Here is a 24,621-nt window from a genome sequence, read left to right on the forward strand (position 1 = left end):
TCTTCGTAATAGCCATAAGAGATAAGACCACATATCACTATTTTATAGAGAGGACAATCATGACTGAAAGGAAGATTTTTCCTGCAATTGACAGACTGCAAATAGGAAATTCAGATATTCATATTCTTGTATATAAATATCAAACCTGGTGGTTATTACTGTCTATCACATTTTATTTCTGTATTTCACAGCATTTGCTATAATGAGTACTTGGACATCAAAAATATTTTCTTATTCAACCACTATTCAAAATCTCATAAAAAGGAATAAAAAATTGTCTGCATCTTTCTTAATCTACTACCTCATAGTAAGATCACTATCTTTTCACTGCTTTTCCCTTTACCTATTTTACATGATCATTAACCTAAGATTATCATACGAACTAAAGCCCTGGGTTGTCACAATAGAGAAATCTTTTGCTATTTTCTGTTTTCCTCTGTTGTTGCTTTTGCCATTTTACAGCATTTCGTGTAAGGGGAAAGCCTTCCCTGTCTGTACCCTACAAGTCTTTCAAATTTTAGTCAATATTGTGCACATTTAGTTCTTGGTACCATATTGAAAGAGGAGAGAATGAGGATAACCAAAATTTGTCCTGAATAAAGTAGTTCATCTGTTTAGAGGGCCAGGAACAGTGTCATGTAAAATTTGTCATTATATCCCATATAACACAGCACCTAGGAAAACAGCACTGGGAAGGAAACAGGAACTTAGCCTCTATGCTGGATCTGAGAAGGTCAATGGTACCTCCTTAAGTTCTGCCTATTGCCAGGGCCTTGGGTTCTCATGATTACCTTTGGATTGAATCCAGTCGTGAAAACTGTCAACTCTCGTTTTCATACACATGTCCATTCCCGTAGTTTATCTCCATTGTCTACCAGATGCTACAATCTAAGCATGGAATTTAGCCCCCTTTGCTGGATTTTCCTTTATACAATCCACATTGATCATTCGTATATAAAGCAGCCTTTATTAAAGGTTTTGGAAGATGATGGAGAGAAATATGTCACAAAAATGCAAAAAATATATATATATTTAAGTCTTTTGACTCCACACCAACACCACTGACTACATTTCTCTATGAACTTTAGATTCTGACATTATTGCCATCTTCCCCCTCTCATTTCTCTCCTACTATTTTCCATCCCGAATTTCTCTTCCAACGCAGGCAATATAACCTCTCTCTTTCTTCTCACAAACCATGACATTTGGGTATCACTTTCTGAATCAAAGTAATATGCATTCTCCCTCTAAAAGGCACCATGGTGCAATAACGTGTTTTCACTGGCTATTTAGGTTTGGCCTACAAAGTGTGTGTGTGTGCATGCATGCATGCCTGTGTGTGTGTGTGCATGCATGCGTGTGTGTGTGTGTAAATTTTTCAATAAATTATCAACCTATGAGCTATGGAGATTTTTATTAAAATCTAGATTTTTATGAAATCTTGATTTTTAACTTCTTTTGAAAATAGAAGCTCTGGCAACACTCATCTCCCATATTTGTCTGAAGAGTTAAATTAAGCTGAATCATCACGGCCACTGTGAGATGGAGCTGAAGCCCCACCATTTTCTGTCTTCCAGAAGGAATCCATATTCTCAGTTATGCACTTGGCCTTTATAGGCTTATCAATTTGCATCTCCTGGTTTATGACCACTAAGGAAAGGGACACACCTATAAAAAGTTTGTAATATATGCAATCAATAAATTCTCTAACAAATATGGCAAACACTTTGAATAGAAAATAAACAAGAAAATGAGTGATGCTAGACAAACTTCAGATACTTCTTATATCAAGAACACAATCTACACGATTGAAAGGCAGAATCAGAATGACCTGGGAAGCTTTTAAAATATACGAGCTTCTTAAATTCAACCTGTAGAAATGCCATATTTAGAACGTTTTGACTGAAACCTTAGAATTAGACTTTCTAAAATGCTCACCAGCTGATTCACTGATATGTAGCCCAGAAACAGAGCGCAGACCATAGGCTTATAGTACCAAAGGTTTCAAGTATCTGTTAAGCATTATCCCTGATATCAGTCTTAACTATGCTGTCTGCTAAGTCCACAGATTCTTCTAAATAAAGCTTCCACTTCCAAATGCCATACTAAATAATGATTCTGCCCTGTGATCCACAGGCAATGGGTCAAGAGAATGGTAGAAATCTCACGGTGATCTGGTGCAAGATGATTAACTAGACCAATTAGATTCTTCACTCTGGCATAAAAATTATCAAATGTGGAGAGAATGGTGGGAAAGATTCAGCAGTGGTAAAAGTTGAAAGGTCATAAGGGAGACACTGGAGAGGCTCTGATGAGGCCACATGCAGTTGGAATTTATGAGGGAATGGAAATTACAATTAAGTTCAAAAAGCTATTAGGTGAAGGAGGAAAAACACATACATGCACATGCACACGCACATGCACACTAAGCATCAGGCAAGGAAATAAATAAAAGAATGATTTGAAGAGCAGACACAAACATACAAATAGTTACAGAGTAATTGGAGGTAGTTGGGGTCCTAGAGAGAAGATCCAGGATCACTAATGGCTGAGGCTTCTAGTGCTGGTTTTAATTCAGAATGACACTCATGTTTCTGGTCTGAGCATTTGGTTTTTAGTTTTCATTTGGATCCTACGCATATGTATCCTTGGAATAAACGATATAGTGTAAGTGTGTCCTTGTTCTTTACAACCGATTATCACTAACATGTGTTCCTTTTCTACACAGATAAGCAAATGGTGAAAATTTTAGGATAAATAGCTTATCATTCACATTAGACCCTCAGCAATTTTATTATTTCTTAACACCTATACCACCTTATAGCTGAGAATACTTTCCAGGTGATGGGTGAAAATTAATAATGCATTCTTTGTTTTTTGCCTGTGTAATTATGCAATTAAATTTAGTAAATTAGTTTTGAGTGCTTATTAAATACCTGGCATTATGCTAATATTTATTGGAGTTGTCTCACTTTATTCCAGAGTTCCATCATGGGTGAAGGTATGAAATGGCATCGGCGATGATGTCCTAAGAATTCAGTAAAGGAGGGGACAGACTTGGAATTGGAATAAGACCCAGGAATAAGCTTAGTTTAAGGAGAGGAGAAGAGGAGCCATGGTGTTAGATTCCTTGTTAGGTATGTTACTTGCAAAGACCTTTTGGAAATATTCTAATGGCCCCTTCCCAGCTAGTTAACCAAAATGACCATATTGAAATGTCATGTACTCAGAGTATTTAAAAAGCCAACATTCAAGGATATATTCAACTAGAGAAGAGAAATGTCCACTCTTCCCTCATCACCTCTCTTTTCCTTCACAGCTAAATTTTAAAAATCATACTTTACATTTACCACCTCCTTTTTGTACCTCTTGGTCTCTTTGTCCTCTCTCTGCTCCTTACTCCAGAAAACAGTTCTTAGTAAAGTTAACAGTAATCTCACAGTCACTCAATGCTGAGTACATTTTTTAGCATTCCTTTTCCTTGACACTTGTAGTTCTGGAAACACATTTTTGCTTTGACTTCATGACCCAATCTTTCTTAGAGATTCTCTCAGTGTGTTTTTCAGATTCACCCAGCCATGAAAATTTGAAGTTCTTCCTGGTTTAGTACCAGATCTCCTTATCCTTTTTCTTTTTATCTTCTATAGTATCTCTTCTCTGCCTATGGTTCCACTGACCATCTCCATATACTGACGCTTCTCAGTATATCAGCCTGATCTCTCCTCTGACACAAAATGTCACAGTACTTCAAATTCAACATGTCTAATTGCTAAGTCACGAATGTTCCTCCACCTCCCCCACTTCAACACACATTTTTCTCAAACCTGGTAAACTTCAGGATATCTCAGTAAGAACTACCATCCTATATTTTGTTGCTCTAGCCAGAAACCTTGGAGTCATTTACAATATCAGCCTTTCCTTTATTTCTATACAAAAATCATCACCAAGTCCTTTTGATTCTTCCAAATATCTTTTCATTCCCACTTTCATACTACAAGGTCCAAGTGGAAACTAGCATCACTGTTTGACTCGCAGGGTACTATAATTGCCAACTAGTTTGTCCACGACATCCAATCTGGTCCCTTACCAATTCCTGCTCAACACTACAGCCAGAAAAATATTTTCAAAATACTAAACTGATTAGGTGACACCAAGTCACTGCTTAAAATTCTTCTATGATATGCCATCTTTCTTAAGATAAAATCCAAATTTTCAAAAACACTGCATGATCTCTACAGTGATACCTTGCATTGTCTGTGCTTATTCTTTTGCTCAAGCCTATTTTCCCTGTCCTTAGTTCCCATATCATTCAGATTTGCTTACGCCACAGGAAATTTTGTACGAGCTTCCCTTTTTTTCTTAAAACATGTCCAAGCTCCTGCCCTTCTCTAAAAATCCATGCTTACTCTTTCTTAACATCTCAGCTGAAGTGTCATTTACTCTTGGAGGCCATCCCTGATCCTAGTTCTACATCAATTTTCTCTGTATAAACACTCACAGAAAGATGCTCTCTTTTTGGAGACCTTATCCCCATTCAATATTACATATTAATATACTAGAATACATTTGTAAGTCTCTCCTCACTAAATTTCAACTTCAAAAGACAAGGAACTGGCTTTTTTGGTCAACATTATTATCTTAGGTTTGGAAGTATGCCTTGCACCCAGTAGGGACTCATTTAAAATGCTATCGAATGAATGCTCAGTGAATATAAGTAATTATTGAAAGTGTTATGGTAACAGTAGACATGGAAACAAGAGTACAGGCAAGAGAAATATGAGGAGAGATTTTCGAACAACGTCCTTAGTCAGTGCCTTAAACTGTGAGGAACAGTACCTGGGTACAAATATAAACCAGCTCAACCAACAAGGTTGGGGAGAGTTAGCACATGTAACAGGATTACATGGAGTCTAAGATCAGGAAGCATATCTGGATTCTCCAAGGTACTTAAACAGAGACTGGAAAATTAGAAATAGAAACCGACCTCTCTGTCTTTCTGGGGTTGCATAATTTCACATATCTTTTTGTCTCTGTGCTTCTGTTTTGTCTCTGTACTTCTGTTTCACTCTTATTTTAAAGAATACTGGCTATTTCTTCTTTAGGCTCAATTTGGATATCTGGCAAAGTGTAATATCTCCTCATTCCAGTGAGGATACTGATTGATGGAACTTCTATGTGGGTTACTTCTCATTCTTAAGAAAATTTTTATTGGTGGAGCTTGAGTGTTGTAACTATACCTGGTCCTATAAGCTATTGCCAGAGGGCTAAGATCACAAACATGGCTATTTCTCTACCTTCCAGAAAAGACTGGAATAATTCTCAAAGAGTTGTGGATTTGGCAAGTAACAACCAGGAATCTGCTATGCTGTCATTGGCAACAGAATGGATTCGAGAGATGCTAGATAGTTGAGAAGTAGGAGATGAGTTTAGCACCAACAGGCTCAGTGGTTAGCAAAATTATAATGGTATTGGTGGAACTAGGGAGTTAATTAGAAGAACTAGATTGGAAAACAAAGGGTTGAGAATAAGACATTGCTGTTGTATTATTAGAGATACTTTGTGGATGTACTTTGAAGAAAATTGAGACATTTATCATTGGGTGGTGAGGGTTTTTCCCTTGATGCATGAGAAATTAACATGAATAAGGCTTTCTCTAAGTAAAATACCCCTCATATCGTGATTCCTCAATCTAACAGACCAACTCCTTTCCTTTTCTCCAGGATTTATGTATACCAACTAGATAAAAATTTTTTCAGGCTATTCCCTTAGGCATAATTTCTGAAGTTCACTGATTGGCATTTGAAGTTGAACAACAGATATGGTTGTGGATATTTAAATATAATATGAATAGTGTTAAAGCAATTCTCTGAAAAGGAAAATGATAATAAACTCAGTACTTATACTAATGGTAAGATTATGCCTATGCATCACACTTCTAAACTTATGATGGGTTCGACAATTCACTCTGAATTGAGGACAATTGAACCATAGTATGAAACATATACTTTTTGCTTGAAAATATTTTTCACTAGTAATTTATAGATAGGTGCCAAAAATGTTTCACTTGGCAGTCAAACTGTATATACTATGGACAGCTGGACTGAATGGCTCCTGCTTGCAGTTATATTAAATTTAAATAATATTTTTCATAAGTGTGATGGCAATTGACTTTGAGAAAAAGTGAGACAATACATGATAGGGAAGTATCAAATATTACTGTCACACACTTTTTACTTTTTATGGGGCTGCTTAACAGTGTGCAGTATTTATATTCAAAATAAGAGAGCTTCAGTTGTATTTATGTTTTAAAACTACCGAGGCAAAAAACCAATCAAAGAATTTATCACAGAATTCAATAATATGACAAAGTATATCAAAATTTGAGATATGAGAATTATACACAATAGCATGTGTTTTGTGGGTAGTGATAGCCCACAGAAATCTAATTTAATCAAATATTTAAAGAGGTAATAATTAATTTTTAACGAATTGAAGTGAACCATAACTAGGAAGAAATGTTATTGTTTATTTTTAATGCCAGAAGAGTACTCCTGATACAATTTTAATATTTCATTAAGGCAGTAACTTTCATATTGTGGGTTTCATCCCAGGTTTTTATGTTTGATGATATATTTTCTCCTCTTGAAAAAAAGTTGGAATTTTATTGCCTAGCAGTAGCGGATAATGGGCAGTGCTCTTTTTCTGTCAATTCGATTATGTTCTGTTCTCACTACATTGCTAGGGATTAATCAAACAAATTATGGAAAGTATATTGGCTTATGTTAGAACCAGAACTTATTACCATGCACAGTGCTTTATATCTTATGGAAATTATGCAGAAATATTTCTCTAGATGCTTTTCTTCAAAAGTTTTCCTATGCTGGATAGCTCTTAGAATATGTTACAATGTATAAAGTCTTTTCAAATTTGTCTTGCATTTTTCATTAATTTTAAAACAGTGTATTTTTTATACTTAGATTATTTGTCTCTGAATTTGGGGAAAGTCATTTAAATCTTTCTCACTTCAGTCATAGTTTAAAGTGTGAATTACTAAAATTGAAAGGATATATACACATTAACATGGCTGTAAGAACAGTATTTGGCAGAAGGATGTATGGTAAATGAATGTTTGAAAAAAAGCATTTAAGATAAAAAAGTAGAAAAAAATAAAGAAAAAAGACTCAAGTTTGATAGATGAAAGACAATATATGTTCGGTTTTAATTTGTGAGATGCAAAAGGTTGTGTACACAGAATTGTGCTCATTTTAAGGATTTAGCTTTTTTATTTTTTAATATTCTACCCTGACTCCAACTTGTGGTTTTTCATCAGTGAGTAGAACATTTATATTCTGTCAGACTTGAATATTTAGTCATCTGTGACTCTTCTTGCTGCTTTGAATTCTGTTACCGATAAATTGTGAATCTCTTTATTTTATTCAAAGAGATGTTCTTTTTTCATAGGTTTTTGGTGGAATTCTGAGAATAGTCTTGCCTCAGTAGTGGGGCATAGTTAGTCCTAGACTGAATACTGTTTTGGTCCTGAAAAACAAACCTTAAACAGAAAACTAAAAAGCTTCAAGCTATATCTAAGAAATCTAACTGTATATCAGAATGTATCTCAAGAATATTGGTGGGAATATAACAAATATCTGGCATCCAGAAAATTAAATTACTATGTACAGCATCCAATTTAAAAAACAGATATGCAAAGAATCAGGAATATACAAATCATATGGTGATAAACCAATCAACTGAAACTTATGCAAAGCTCACACAGATGGTAAATTAACAAAGACATTACAACCATTCTTACAACTGTATTCAAATGTTTAAAAAGTTGAATTGACACATAAAGGAATGAAAGATATAAAGCAGACCCAAATTGGATTTCTGTATGTAAACTACAATGTCTGAGGTGGAAAACATAATGGATACAATTGAATATATATTATACATAGCCAGAGAAAAAGTTAGTGAAAGAAGGTATAGCAATAGAAAATCTAAAATGAAATAGACAGAAAGAAATAATTAGAAAAATTAAGCAAAGCATCAGAAATCTGTGGTATTTAAAGTGGGCTAATCTATAATTAATTGGAATTCCTGAAGGAGAGTATGAAAGTATATTTGGAGAAAAATTGGCGAAATGTTTTTCAAATATTCATATGATAAAAGAGTACTCAACAGATCCAAGAAATTCAATGAACATCATACACACAGGAAACAATGTAAAACATCACAGCCAAACTGCTCAAAAATAAAGAAAATATCTTAGAATAAACAGAAAGAAAAAATATATTATGGACAAATTTAATTATAGAATATTTCTCATCAGAACAAAGCAAGTGAAAAGACAGTAGAACAAAATGATAGAAATATGAAAAACAAAAACCTTTATCGACTTAGAATTCTATACCCAGCAAAAGCAACTTTCAAAAACAATGGCAAAGATCTATTTCAATTCATAAAATTTATTACCAGCAAATCCACATTCTAAGAAATATTAAAGAATGTTTATCTGACAGAATGAAAGGAATACAAGATGGAATCTGCATCCATAGAAAAGAAATAAGAGCACCAAGAATGTAACTAGGAAAGATCCATAATATAAACCTTAAAACCACCATTAAATACCAAAACTGAGTATAGCTAATAAGCCAAATAAAAATAAAATAAAATTATAAAAAAATCAGTTAATCATAAAACAGTTTGTTAAATCAACACATATTCCTTAATACATTCATCACAAGGGCATACTCAAAGACTTAATTAAATAAAACAGAAACAAAACAAAAGCAATACCACAGCTTACAATAGCATCCTATAGAGAAATTAATAAAAGGAAACAAACAGACAACACAAGGAGGGCATCTTCGGTCAGGAATCTTGGCTGGAGATCTACTTTTATTTTTATTTATATATTTTTTGAGATGGGGTCTTGCTCTGTCACCCATCCTGGAGTGCAGGGATGCAAATATGGCTCACTGTAGCCCTGATCTCTCAGGCTCAAGCGATCCTCCTACCTCAGCTTCCCATGTGGCTAGGGTGATAGGTGCACACCACATGCCCAGCTAATTTTTAAAAATATTTTGTAGAGGAAGGATCTCCCTATGTTGCCCAAGCTGGTCTTGAACTCCTGGGCTCAAGTGATCCTCCCACCTGCGCCTCTAAATGTATTGGGATTACAGGGATAAGCCACTGCACTCAACCTGAGTATGTTTCTTGAAGGCACTTCTTAAAGTTTGTGGGGTTGGTTGGTTTGTTTTATATATCAGATAGGAATGGCAGAAAACACATCAACAAGATGTTTATGTCAATATCATATTAAATATAAATGATCCTATGTCCCAATAAAAAGCCATATATGGCAAAAAAAAAAAAACAAACCTAAAACACAAGTACATGTCGCCCAGAAGAAATGCACCTTAAACACAGAGTCAAACCTAGGATAAAAATAATGTACAAATAGATGCTAAAATAATGCTAAGACATCTGGAGTAACTGTTAGACCAAGTAGATTTAAAAGCTGGTTTGAATACACTAACTTAATAATAAAGGAGTCAATTGGTGAAGAGACATAACAAATATTTATGTACCTTTATTGCTCTGTATTGTGTTTTTATAAAGAAATACCCAAGACTAGGAAATTTATAAAGAAAAGAGATTTATTTGGCTCACAGTTCTGCAGGCTATACAAGAAGTATGGTGTCAGCATCTGTTTCTAGTGAGGCCTCAGGAAGCTTATACTCGTGGCAGAAGGCAAGGGGGAGCCAGTATGCCACAGTGAAAGAGAGGGAGGAAGAGAGGGGAAGCAAGAGAGAGGGGAGAAGGCACCTAGCTGTCTAAACAACCAGCTCTCATGTGAACTAACAGAGTGAGAACTCACTCATTACCACCAGTGATGACATCAAGATGACTCATTAAGATACCAAGCCATTCATGAGGGATCTGCCCACATGACCCAAACACCTTCCACTAGGCCCCACCTCCAACACTGGAAGTCACATTTCAACATGAGATTTGGAAATAAGAAACAACTGCATCCAGGATATTTTCCAAGATAAAACAATATTCAATCATTTTTAAAAGATTTTTGCCATACAAATATGTTTTCTCTTATTTCAATGAAATTAAATTTTTAAAAGTCAGTACAGAAATTTGGGGATTTTTGAGGCATTTATTTGTAAACAAAGTAATATGTGATTAAATAATCTGTTAGTCTTAGAGGAAATCAAAAAATAAAATTACAAAGTATTCAATCTAAACAAAAATGAAAATGCTACATATTCAAATGTATGGGATGCTGCAAAAGCAGTACTTAGGGGCACATTTATAGCATTAGAAAGAAGAATGTTTGTGAATAATTATGTTCCATATTAAGAAACTAAATCCAATGTAAATAAAAAAGGAAATAATAAAGACCACATCAGAAATCAACAAAATAGAAAACAGAACCATAGAGTAAGTAAATAGAATAAAAAACTCTATCTTATATAAGTTCCATAAGATTGATAAAACTTTAGCCAAATGGACAGGAAACAAAGAAAGAAGACACAAACTACCAATATCAGAAGTGAGAGAGATGGCATCACTATGTATTCTATAACTTTTAAAAATGGAAATAAATATTATGGACAACTTTATGTCAATAAATTCAACAAGTTAGGTAAAATGTAAAATTCCTTAATAGACACACATATCAGATCTCACAAGAAGAAACAAGTAACCTGTATATCATGTCTGTTAAATAAGTAGAATTTTTAGGCCTCACAAAGAAAATTTTAGGCCCAAATGTCTTTGCCGAGAAATAAAACTTTCAAACATTAAAAAAAGATACTAATTATCCATAAATTCTTTCACACAATTTAAAAGAATGAAGTGCTTTTCAACTCATTTTTGAGATTAATACTACTCCGATACCAAAACAAATACAGTATTAAAAATTAAAAAGAAAACTACAGACCACTATCCTTTTGATAACAAATCTGAAAGTTCTAAACAAATTTTTAATAAATCCAACTTAACATTAAAGAAAAGAAGAATGCCTCATGGCCAGTTTACCTTCATCTCAACAATGCAAGGGAGGCTCAATACTGAAAATATGTCAATGTAATTAATCATATTAACGAACTAAAAAGAGAAAAAGGATATGATATAGTTGGAGTCTCTATCTCCTCCCAAATCTGATGTCAAATTGTAATCCCCCATGTTGGAGGTGGGGCCTGGTGGAAGGTGATTGGATCATGGGGGTGGATTTTCCCTTTGGTGCTGTTCTCATTATAGTGAGTGAATTAGTGTGAGATTTGGTTGTTTAAAAGTGTGTAGCACCTCCCCCTTCTCTCTCTTCCTCCTGTTCTGGCCACGTAAGAAAGAATACCTGCTTCCCCTTTGCCTTCTGCCATGATTGTAAGCTTTCTGAGACCTTTCCAGCCATGCTTCCTAAATACTCTGCAGAAGCATGAGCCAATTAAACCACTTTTCTTTATAAATTATCCAGTTTCAGGTACTTCTTTATATAAGTGTGAGAATGGACTAATACAGGATGTTATCAATAGATGCAAAAAAATTAAGTAAATTATCTATTCCTAAGTAAAATTTTAAGCAAGCTAGCAATAGAGGGAAACTGCCTCAACCTAACAGAAAATCTAAATGACATCTACAGAAAATCTACAGTTAACATTAAAGATGAATGACTAAATGGTTTCCCCATAAAATCAGAAAAACAAAAACAAACAAAACAAACCAAGAATGTCCATTCTCACTACTTTCATTCTATATGGTATGGTATTGGAGGTTTTATCTAACACAGTAATACAGGAAGTGGACGATATCCAGATTAGAAAGAAGAAAGTAAAATGGACTTATTGATAGATTACATGAATCTCCATGTAGACATGGAATCAATCTAAATATATATCAATGGTGGACTGGATAAAGTAAATGTGGTACGTATACACCATGAAATACTACGCCACCATGAAATTGAGATTACATCCTTTGCGGCAAGATGGATGGAGCTAGAGGCCATTATCCTAAGTGAATTAACATAGGAACAGAAAAGCAAGGAAAGGGAAAAAAAGCATATGTTCACACAAAGTTTATTAGGAATGTTAATATCTACCTATTCGTAATAACCAAAACCGGAAAACAACCCTTAAAATCCACCAATAGGCGAATGGATAAACTAGCAACAAAAAGTAAACTATTAAAGCATACGACTACATGGATGAATCTCTAAAGAATTACAATGAATAAAAGAATCCAGACAAAAAAAGTACCTAATTTATGATACCATGTATTAAAAAAGTATAGAACATGCAACCTGATATATACTGACTGGAAGTAGAGCAGTGTTTGCCAAACTTGTTGGGCGTTTGAAAGGGGAATGGGAGGAGTAGTAGGGAGGGATCAGGAAAGGCTAAAGTGAAAATTTGACGTGTAGTGGAATATATTCATTATCTTGACTGTGGTGATGATTTCATGGTGCTACATGCACATGTCCAAACTTAAAAAGTTATACACTTTACAAATGTGAAGTGTATTGTATATCAATTATACCTCAATAATACTGTTAAATAGTAGAAAACTTACTTGAAATAGACATACTGTACTCGAAATCTCCAGGGAAATAGATAAGCTCCAAAGTATTCCTACCCTATCCTTGTCCCTCTTCTTTTGATTCAAACTCAGAGAGAGATGGAGAGGGAGAGAGGGAGGGAGAGAGAGAGAGAGAGAGAGAGAGAAAGAGAGAGAGACCAATCTGTTGTTCTTACTTGAGTCACGTTCCTACCATTTATGTAGGTTTGAAGTCTGTTCACACTGAAGATAATTTCTCAGAAAAATTTGAGATGCTATTCTGAAAAGAAAGAGAAAAAAATTACCAAACTAAACATATTATCTTAAGTATATTTATTCCAATTCACTTAACATTCAACAAATATTTAGTTATTGCTTACTACATCCATGACTGACATGGCGCCAGGGTTTGATATTTCACTGATGAAAAGAGAGAGCCATCCTTGGAAAGTGGTACAATGGGAGAAATGTATATACAAAGAAGTAGTGAGAGTAGTGATACAGATTCTTATTCTCTGAGTCTCTGGTCCTGTTCAAATCCATGAAATTATCTCACAGTTCAATCTAGCACACAGACATAAGGAGCAAACGAAATGTTTTAGGGCCATAAAAATAAAAAGAGTAGCATGCATTATAAAATTATAAAATTATAAAATTATAAAAATAAAAAGAGTAGCAGGCATAAAAATAAAAAAAGTAACAGGCATTTGGAGAAGAGGATTGGAGAAAAGCAAACTCCTTTAAGTGCAGTTTGAAAACAAAAGAGTGAGCAAGTGCAAACCAGAAGTTTATAAACTTGCAGCAAACAGTAAAAGAGAGAAAACAAACAAAGCCTTCCTATAGCTAAAGCACACTAGCTAGGTGAGTTCAAGATCAGCAGAAACTGTGCAGCACTATTGCAACAGACCAGAGTAGATGTCAAGAGTTTCTACGAGTTCACTGAATAGTAAGAACTGTGAAATCAATCCATAATATCTGTAGGTGGAAAGACCTAAGCTGACAAACTCCTCTACTGCTTACGGATGACAATTCATCCTGACAGTTAAGTTCTTTTTCGTATTCTGATCTGTTCAAAGTTGATAATATTAGTTGATAATATCTGTTCAAAGTAGCCACCTCATATGTGCATTAGGAGGCATACATGAGAGAACGTGCTTAAATTCCTTAGCAGAACACCTGCTTCAAGGTATGGTAGAAATGGTTTAGAAATTTTTGGAGATTCACGCTATATTACCTATAATTTATTAATTCTAATTATATTCATATTAGCTATATAGTATCTTGTATATATTCTTTTCTTCTATTCATTAAAATCTTTAAAGAATCTTCCTAGTTGCAGTCATTGCTAGGTATCTATTCTATACACAACAGAGTATCTCACTTATTCACTCCTTACTTCTTCTCTTCAGTACCCAGCAGAATGAGTAACACATATTTGATGAATAACAGGAATGAATTGGGAGCATTCTGTCTAAATATAGTAGTCAAGGGTCTTGTGGTCAGAGTAACAAAAGAAATTAGTTCTATAGCAGCAGAGAGAATACTTACCTGAACAACTTGCTTCTAATTGAATTTAATACTGAGAAAGGCCTCTAGGATCTCTAATATTTAAAGTCTACAGGCTTAAAGTTGTGCTTCCTGGTTTCAGATATAATGGTGCCCCATTTGCTTTAATAATGTGTTTCTGAAGAAAAATTTTCCTTCTATGCCTTATAATTGTAGGTAGAAATGTATAATTGCATATATATACATATATAAATATATATTTCAATTTATCTTACAATGAGTCAGTAAAAAAAAAAAATGAACCAGCCAATCACCATTTTGTTTTTCTTTAACCCTGAAGGTTTTCTCCCCATGATAGATACAAGAAACAAAAATTTGTCTTTGTGCAAGTAAATGTGCATGCAATTCAGGATATGCTCATTAATAATTACATAAATGCCACTCATATTTATTAAAAATTTCTTCAGATATGTATTTTTGGAAAATTATTTTTTACAAAATCATATACCAAGTTAATGTTCTGATTATTGCTTATTAGTGACATAGTATCTTATATATATTTGTATTAATTGTACATAATATTAATTGCAGTTTCAAATGTAATGATGCAAACATTGAAGAAAAGGCCTTGCTGGCTAACATTTTTCTCCATAGATTTTGTGAAAGACTGACTCTCTAATCAGGATTTTGAGCTCTTCAATTGCTGAACTAGCAAACAGTTTGTAAGTTACATATGGTACTAGCCAAAAATGCAGACTTTGCAAGACTTTCCAAGAATTTCAGAAATGGCACAAAAGGAAATATTAAGTGTACACAGTAGTAAAGGTATGATGAGGAAGACACATTCAATGTCAAAGTAAATTCGTTCAGAAAAAGAGCAGTACAGGCAATCAAGATAACCAGTGTTGCCACATCGCCCTTGAGAAAGGTATTGAGAATTCTGGCCTCCATCTTTGCTAGAGATAAACTCATCACTTCACAGCTCAAGCTATCCAAAATAGAAAATGCTTTATTCTTACTCTCATATAAATGGGTGAAATGACAAGCCAAGCAACGGAAGTATTTTTCAATGATCAGAAAAGCCACCTTATACCTTCTCTTGCCCCCTTCTCTCAGAAATCCCTCAAACTAATCCATGTGCCATATGAAATTAGTTGCATTAAATTTATTTTACAAGATCCTAATAGCTTTGGACCAACAACTTAGCCAACTAATGAAAGCAACTTCTGACTTGGAAACATTTCTTTCCATTTGGAAATACTGCAGCCAAGGAAAAATTTTTTGAAAAAAATATAGAAGGCAAATAATAATCTGTAATAAGAGAACTGAATTGTGAATAAAATAGCATACTGATGAAGAAGAAAGATGCATGACTGCCCTCTCCAAGGCCTATGTAACGGGGCCTTTTTGGAAGTTAGGATTGATTGGATTGGCCAGAGTCTGTTTTGTTGTGCATAGAGCTTCCTGTTGGCTGGCCTGATACAACACGCTAGTAACTAATTTGGGCTGGAGCATCATTATTCTCCATGAAGAATTTAAAGAAGATCTTGACTTGAGCTGATTGCAAGAGAAGTCATGCTGTGCCATGCAGTATAAAAATATCATCAGTCTTATGCCACTGGCACATTCAAACACCTAGTGGGATAAGCCAGGCATCAATGTTCAAGGTTTTATATAAGGTAACAGCTGCTTTGGTCAGACAGTTAATTAAATATGTTAATTTCCCATACAACCAACAGTAGCGACAGCAGATCAAAGAGGGATTTTATGACATTTCTGGGTTCTCTCCTATGCCCAGGACGATGGATTGTGCCCACATCGTCTCCCAATGTCTTTTGTGAAATGGTGCTGCCTTTCCCCTTTGGAAATGGCCGTGTTCTATGACATTGCAAATATCGTACATGTTTCGGTACCACATTAACCACTGCCAATTGTCACCACTCCAGTCTTAAAAGGCTATTTGGGTCTGATCCTGCTTGAAGTGTTTGGTTAGTCAGTAAATATCACAAATCATGCTGAAGGCAGGGAATGGGATCTTTCTCCATTTGCTTCATTCTAGCTTGGCATTTATGTTTTATCTTCATGGAACTGATAGGACACATATTGTAAATCATTGTATGAGCAATGAAAAGATTCCATCCTAGGCATGCAGAAGCATCAAAAGATTGTTCCAGATTGTGTTACAAGTTAATCACATGGAGTGCACAGAACTCAGAGTACATGTTTAAACATAATACTCAAATGTGCTTTGTGGCAATATATGACACTATGTGAGAAGGAAAATGTTCTCAATTCATGAAAAATGCTAATCACACTATCTAGCAGTTATAAATATAACTGTGACATGGAACCATTTATAACCCTTTTTGGACCATACAGGACTCTGAGGATGGCTAGGGAGATTGTCCTGTCTTTGTGATGACAATTGCTTCTCTTGCCTTAAACAAGAGGTTCAGAGAAACTGTACTCTCAAAGAGCAATTGGAGCTGGTCCGGATTTGGTAATTAGCATTTTGATAGAAATATTTATTAGACTACAAATTTCTTGGGGAACTTCAAAATGCTCATACTTGCTGATTAGGTAATCACCACTAGAAAACATATATTCTCAGGACTAGTGTAACTTTTTAAAGAGGGGTGATGATTATATAGCACATGTATTATTGACATTGCTTAAAAACGTCTATATTCCATGCTATTATATCTGAAAGCAAAGTGATGTGGTACAAAATAATAATGAACCAGCATTTCTGTCATAATTGCCATCATGTCTCTATTTTCTCATTTGGAAAATGAGGGACTTGAGGAAATAAACTTTGAGATGACACCCATGTCTAATTTTCTATTGAAGGCAATGTGATAAAATAAAAACATTCTGGCCCATCACTAACCAGCTGGCAATCATATAAAATGCTCAATCAACACCACAAAAGGCAGAAAAAGAGTGGAAGACAAAAATAGGAACAAAGAACAGGGGAAACAAACAGAAAACAGTAACAAATTTAGTAGATATTAATCCAACTATGTCAGTATTCACTTTTAATATCAATGATCTAAATACACTAACTAAAAGACAGAGATTGTCAGAGTGGATCAAGAAACAAGACCCAACTATATATTGTCTGTGAGAAACCCACTTTAAATTTAAAGTCACATAGAGATAAAAAGCAGATGCATGGTGAAAGATATCAGGCTAACACTAAACAAAAGAAAGCAGAAGTAGTTGTATTAATTTCAGATGAAACAGACTTCAGACCAAGTCTGTTTATCCCTGTATCAGGGACAAAGAGAGGCATTACGTATTGATAAAGGAGTCAATTCTTTAAGAAGACATAACAGTCCTTGATGTATACATACCCAATAACAGAGCATTAAATAACTGGAGCAAAAACTGATAGAACAAGGAGAAATAGATGCAGCTATTATTGTAGTTGTATGCTTTAACATACCTCTATCAGAAATGAACAGGTTAACCAGACAGGAAATCAGTAAGGATGTAGTAGAATTCTACAATACCAAGCAGCTGAATAAAATGGACATCTATAGATTGCTTTATCCAACAGCAACAGGATATACATTATTTTCAAGCTCACACGGAACACTCACCAAAATTCACCAAATTCTAGGTTAAGAAACACAGCAAATGTAAAAGAATAGAAGTCATAAAATGTCTGCTCTCAGACTACAGTATAATTAAACTAGAAATCAATAACATAAAGATAACTGGGAATATTCGAAATAATTAGAACTTAACACATGAATCTATGAAGATAAATTTTAAAATACTTTCAACTAATTGAAATGAAAATAAAACTTACCAAAATCTATGGAATGAAGCAAAAGCAGTTCTTAGAGGGAAATTTATGGCATTGAATGCATCTATTAGAAAATAAAAAATACGAAATGAATCACTTATACTTCTATCCCAGGAAACTAGAAAGAGAGCAAATCGAATCCAAACTAAGCAGAAGAAAAAGAATAATAAGTATTAGAGCAGGGAACAATAAAATTGCAAACAGGAAATCAATAAATCCAAAAGCTGTTTATTTTTTAAATATCAAAGGTCTTTTCCTTTGAAAAATCCAGAGATCAAAAACCATGCTAAGAAAAAGAGAGAACACACATTGCTAATATCAAAAATGGAAAAGGGGACATCACTACAGAGCTCATGGACATTAAAAAGATAATGAACTATTTGACATATAGCAAGTTTTCTAATATGAACAATTCATAAAGGACATTTCAAAAAGATAGTTGTAAACATATAATGAAAGATGGATACCAAAGCCTAGCATAGGTCTATAAAACTTGCTGAAGAAAAAAAAAAGCCATTTTTGGAGTAAAAATTTGATTTAATTAGGAAAAGGACATCTGTCTGTCAGAAAATGAGACACTAACATGTAGCATAGATGAGGCATCACTATTTACTTATCTTTCTTCAAGTACTGTCATCTAGGAGATTAGTGAGAATTCAACCAGGAGAGAGCAGAATCAATATCACAAGGAGGAGGAAGATTTTCAGAGTAAGAGAAAAGAGAAATCCAGTAGCCAGTGGTTTTATTTCATTTCAGATCTCTAGGTCCATTGGAGTTTCCTCCTGAGGGAACAAATGTAGATTCTAACTATGACTGCAGAACACATGAAATACCTTAGAGGTTGAGAGAGTGAGAGTGGGGTGATTACTGAAATTATAAACTTATAATCTTAGAATCAATGTTCAGCATATTAAATATGAATTGTAGGTCATTTTAAAAATAACAGTGATAGTTGATATGAAACTGTCTGCTCTTCCCTGAATGGGCAGTTGGAGGATGGAAGTGACGTGCAGACAGCAGTTTCCCAGGGCCTCAGTTAGGCAATATTAATCCAGGGCACAATGACCAAAACAAGCATCTTGAGATTTCCAGGTCAGTGACAAGATAACAAATGATGAGCTGGTTTTCCAAATGCAAAGATATCTAATGAAATGAAGGTTACAAAATAAAAAAGGACAAAGATTGCACAGCTGCCAAATTATGAGATTTCAGTTCATGAGTAAGAATTTGCACAGATGTCAGACGTTTGTTCTGGTTTATATGCAGTGACTGCTACCTCAAAAAAAAATCAGGAACCAAAAAAGAGCCCTCATCGCCAAGTCAATCCTAAGCCAAAAGAACAAAGCTGGAGGCATCACACTACCTGACTTTAAACTATACTACAAGGCTACAGTAACCAAAACAGCATGGTACTGGTACCACAACAGAGACATAGATCAATGGAACAGAACAGAGCCCTCAGAAATGATGCCGCATAGCTACAACTATCTGATCTTTGACAAACCTGACAAAAACAAGAAATGGGGAAAGGATTCCCTATTTAATAAATGGTGCTGGGAAAACTGGCTAGCCATATGTAGAAAGCTGCAACTGGATTCCTTCCTTACACCTTATACAAAAATTAATTCAAGATGGATTAAAGACTTATATGTTAGACCTAAAACCATTAAAATCCTACAAGAAAACCTAGGCAATACCATTCAGGACATAGGCGTGGGCAAGGACTTCATGTCTAAAACACCAAAAGCAATGGCAACAAAAGCCAAAATCGACAAATGGGATCTCATTAAACTAAAGAGCTTCTGCACAGCAAAAGAAACTATCATCAGAGTGAACAGGCAACCGACACAATGGGAGAAAATTTTTGCAACCTACTCATCTGACAAAGGGCTAATATCCAGAATCTACAATGAACTCAAACAAATTTACAAGAAAAAAACAAACAACCCCATCAAAAAGTGGGCAGAGGACATGAACAGACACTTCTCAAAAGAAGACATTTATGCAGCCAAAAAACACATGAAGAAATGCTCCTCATCACTGGCCATCAGAGAAATGCAAATCAAAACCACAGTGAGATACCATCTCACACCAGTTAGAATGGCCATCATTAAAAAATCAGGAAACAACAGGTGCTGGAGAGGATGTGGAGAAATAGGAACACTTTTACACTGTTGGTGGGACTGTAAAAGACAAGCTTTTTTTGTTGGGTTGATTGTTTTGATTTTTAGCTGCAAATGTGTTGTTCTATCACATTATCCTCTTTGAAATGACACATAGTCACCAAATTTTGTGTTTTATAACAAATACAAAAAGTTTTATAAATTAATAATTATCCTAAAAGTGTTGAACTCAGGTCTGACACAATGGCAATTAATTTCAGAGGATCTGAAAATAAATAAATGTAAAGGCAGTATTTATATTTTAAAAAGAACTGCCCCAAATTAAGAGAACTTCCTTGTCACGAGCCTGTTGTGAATCAATATTGCAATAAAATTTTTCATGAAAACAAGACGGAATTAGGAGAAATATATTCTTCTAGGGAACAGGAGTGACAGCTTTTTCTTTTCTGCATCAGTCAGAATGCAACCAGAGTTTTAAATTCAGTAATTGATAGCACATTTAAGAGCGATGTTGGCAGGCTGAAGTCCAGAGGAGGTGATTAAGTGGTGAGATGAAGTCGGAAAAGGGCCTTGTTCCTGGGTCGGGCATTGCCCAGTGCCACAGGCAGAGTTCTAAAGATCTGAAATCTATCATTTCCTTTTATCGTCATAACAAACTTAGACAATAGAAACTAGCATTATTCCTATCCCACAGTTAAGTGAATAGTCATCTTCCTAATACTGAGAATAATCATTGTTAAACGTTCATTTTGTGAAAGACTTATCAAGGAGCACAACTAGAATGATGCAGTTATGGTGGAGAAACCCTAACATCCTATAAGGTTCTAGATTTATTTACTCTTTGATGTTCTTCTCATCTTCATCCCCCTAGACCCCTTGGGTCTCAAAATTCAACTAAAGTTTACTTATGTTGGTGAGCATAAACATGAATAATGATGTTAACATAAACTTTACCTACACCATAACCTTACCTATACCATTATATATAATATAGATCAAATGTAGATAACTATAAATTTATATTGACTCTCAGTTCACCATCCATTTTATATATGCCATGAAATTAGAAAAAAAACCTAAATATTTCAGCACCTTAATTAATTGTTGTTTTACTTTGTTAGTTTAAATAACTGAATCCCTTCTTAGCTATTCCTCTATATTTTTTCTATTTTTTCCAATGTTTAATTATTTACTTAAAAAAAATTGAACCAGTAGGTAAACAAAGACAGGGGACAAATAAAGAAAAAGTTCCATCTATCACTGCTCTGACACCAATTCTGTGACATCAATAAGATGTCCTGAATTTAACTGAATTCCAGCACTCACTACCTGGTGTCAGCACCTGATTCCACGAGTCAAAGGCAAAGTTCCCCAAAAGCCTATCCTTACTTCAGACATCAGTCACAAACTTTGGGGGCCACTTCTGACTGACCAACTATACATTTAGGGATTCCCACCACCCTCTCAAGTTTGATAAGTTGTGAGAACAACTCACAGAACTCACTGAAAGCATTTTCCTTGATTGTGGTTTTGTTATAAAGGATACAAATCAGGAGCAACCCAAGCAGAGACACGTAGTGTGAGGTCTGAGTGTGGGCTCTTCATGCACAGCTTCTACACCCTCCCCTCCTGGAACGTGGGCACATCACCTTCCCAACACTGCAACATATTTGCCAACCAAAAGATCCACTGAACCTCACATTCTAGAATTTTCACTGGGGTGTCATTAGACAGACATGGTTGAGTAAATCACTGGCCACCTGATGGAACTCAGTCTCCAGCCTTCCTCTTCTCTTCTAGCTGACTCAAAATGCCAACCGTCTAATTACATGATAGGTCTTTCTGGTTAGAAACCCCTTTCCTGAAACTATCTCCACCCCTACCTACTCACCAGTAGTCACTTCATTTGCACAACAAAGATATTCCTAAAACATGAAAATGCCAAGGGTTCTTGTCAGGACCCAGGGACAAAGACTAAATATATGTTTTATTGTACCATGTTATCTATTTACCTATGTAGCTGCTTAATGTATTTTACTCTAAAAATGACAGATCCTTTCTATACAACCACATTTAAACTTTGAGAAAATATCTAGTTGATTTGAATGAGTTATATTCAAACATCAGAAAAATTCATGTTTTAAGAACATTTGCCACTTTGGTAATGAGTAATGAGGAAATGCAGAGAGAGATTTTATTGATTAGCCATGCCCAGAATGATTCTGACGACCCCTCACATTCTGCCCTTTATAGTAGTTATCTTAGGTTAAGGATCAACCTGCTCATGTTGGAGTGAATCTAAATTGAATGACTGGAAAGAATTTGCAATGTTTTCCCCTACCCTTTTGTCAGTGAAGCACTGGCTTTAAACTTTCTCTTTACCATGAAGCATTCACAGTGATATTTTAATTAAGTCGCCCTGTTTAGCCAACAACTCAATCTGATGCTTTTCATGGGAGGTTTCTGGGTCTAAATATATCTCTAAGAGCAAAGGTGTATTATCATTTATGTCAGAAAGTGACATGATCTTCCTACTTGTTAATCCATAAATAAGGATATGTCTATCAAAGGCAGAGAAAATGAAGGGGTGGGAAAAGAAACAATGCGTAGCAGCAGCGTTTCTGTGTGTGTCTAGCAGAGCATGAGAAAATGAGGATGATGCTGGTTTAGTTTCCGTTCTATTCATCCCTGAAGTTGTGTAGATAACATAATAAATGAATACTGTAGTTCCTTTAATTCAACCTAATGCACACTCACTCTATGAGCTTTATAGCTTTCCTAAGGTTTTGTGGCAATGTTTGTAGAAACTTTAGAACAACTGTGAGGTCTACAGGGGATAAAGTCCCTGAAAAATGGAGTGCTCTGTTAGATGGAGTGGAGACGAAGGGCATACATCCTGCTTATTATGCACACTCAAGGCTTGATGCAAATGCTGACTTGACAGGTAGAGATCAGAGAATTACCGTGTCTGTTCACAGTCCCTGAAATGACATCCTCTGGATACAGCTTCCTGCCAGGGGAGAAACAGACTATCTGGTATTTTGACAAAGGAGAGTTTATAAACACTCGAGAAAACTTGGACCTTTGGCAAAAGAGAGATTATGGGAGGGGGCAGGGATGCAGAGTCAAATCAAGAATGTCTGGATGAAAGTCAGCCAGTACTAAACAACATTGCTGAAGAATCTAATGATGTGTGTTTTAGTTGCAGAGAAGGCTGAGTAGCAGTTTGGGACATCTATTACTTATTTTTCTTATTGTGCCATAAAACATATAAACTTCTAGTAAAAATCATTCTGAATAATTTCTAATTAAGTTAGGGCAGAAAAAGAGTGTGAGACTTACATGTAGATCTTTATATCTTGGGAATGAAATATTTTCACACCCACAAGATGCACTTGAGTGATTTAAGCTACTCTCCTAGTTATAGAATTTCTGTAACTGTTGCTCATCAGGTGAGAGAGGAATATGACAAGGTTACTGTTTGAACCTTAGGAAGACTACAAAAGAGGCAAAGCTACCTTGGTGACAGTTGCAGTTTTTTATATTGACAAGTTCTTATTTAATTAGCTGCATGTCTTTCTGTCACTATAGCTACTGCAAAGGTTTCATTATTCATTAAATAAGCAATGAATATAGACAAAAATTGCAGCCACATGGGCTGCACAAATGCATTTTCATATTATTATCATGTTGCCAACTTGCAACTCTTCGAAGTCTGAGTAAATGTTTTGACAAGAAGAGACAGCAAGGACAAATAAGAAGTAGCGGTCTTGAAGAAATTCAGCCCCAGTTCTAACAGCTTTAAAGTCTTAAGAGTGTTTTCGCTGGGGCAGTACCAGATAAATTGCTCTTATATGTGCATGCAAGAGACTAAAATTCCTTTGAAAGTTTATAATTTCTCATGGGAAAACACAACATAAAAGTAACTTTTACTCATAGAAAAACAAAACCATATTTTCCTGTCAACCTTTGCTGTTGGGAATTTCAAACTTTTTGCATTTTTTTCCTGTGATTCTTAGTTGGCCCAAGGGACAGGCGTTTACAACATAATTTACTTTCAACGTGTCTCTGTAAATCATTGTAATACTCTCTATTGCTTGTGGAGAGAAGAAAGAAAAAAAAACCCCAACAGAGTTTTATGTCCCACTTTCCCTAGACTCCGACAGCCTAAACTCAAACAGAAACTTTCCCTTTTAATGTCCACATGCAAAGACACACACACACACACACACACACACACACACACACACACACACACACACAAGAAATGCTTACAATGAGTACAGGTAAACTTAGAACTATGGGCAGGCTCCAAGGGAAAATTTGTATTTTAAGGTTAATTGGGAGAGGTGAGAGTTGTCCTAGGTGATGTGAAAATTGTAGAACTATTCAAATCATTGCAGAGTAGGTGGGTCGCCTTCAGCCAAATGACTTAAAATCATTTTTTTCGTAAAAATCCTAAGGACCTGTTAACACACTTTTGCCAAGCTATTAATATCAAGGATCATTCAGTTTTATATGAGAATTTGATGACTGTACACTGGTTGAACCTTCACCTTTTACAACCTTAATGGGGATTTATTAGCTATTTCACAGTGTGTAAAT

This window comes from Symphalangus syndactylus, chromosome 22, assembly GCF_028878055.3.
Source record: "Symphalangus syndactylus isolate Jambi chromosome 22, NHGRI_mSymSyn1-v2.1_pri, whole genome shotgun sequence".
NCBI lineage: Eukaryota > Metazoa > Chordata > Mammalia > Primates > Hylobatidae > Symphalangus > Symphalangus syndactylus.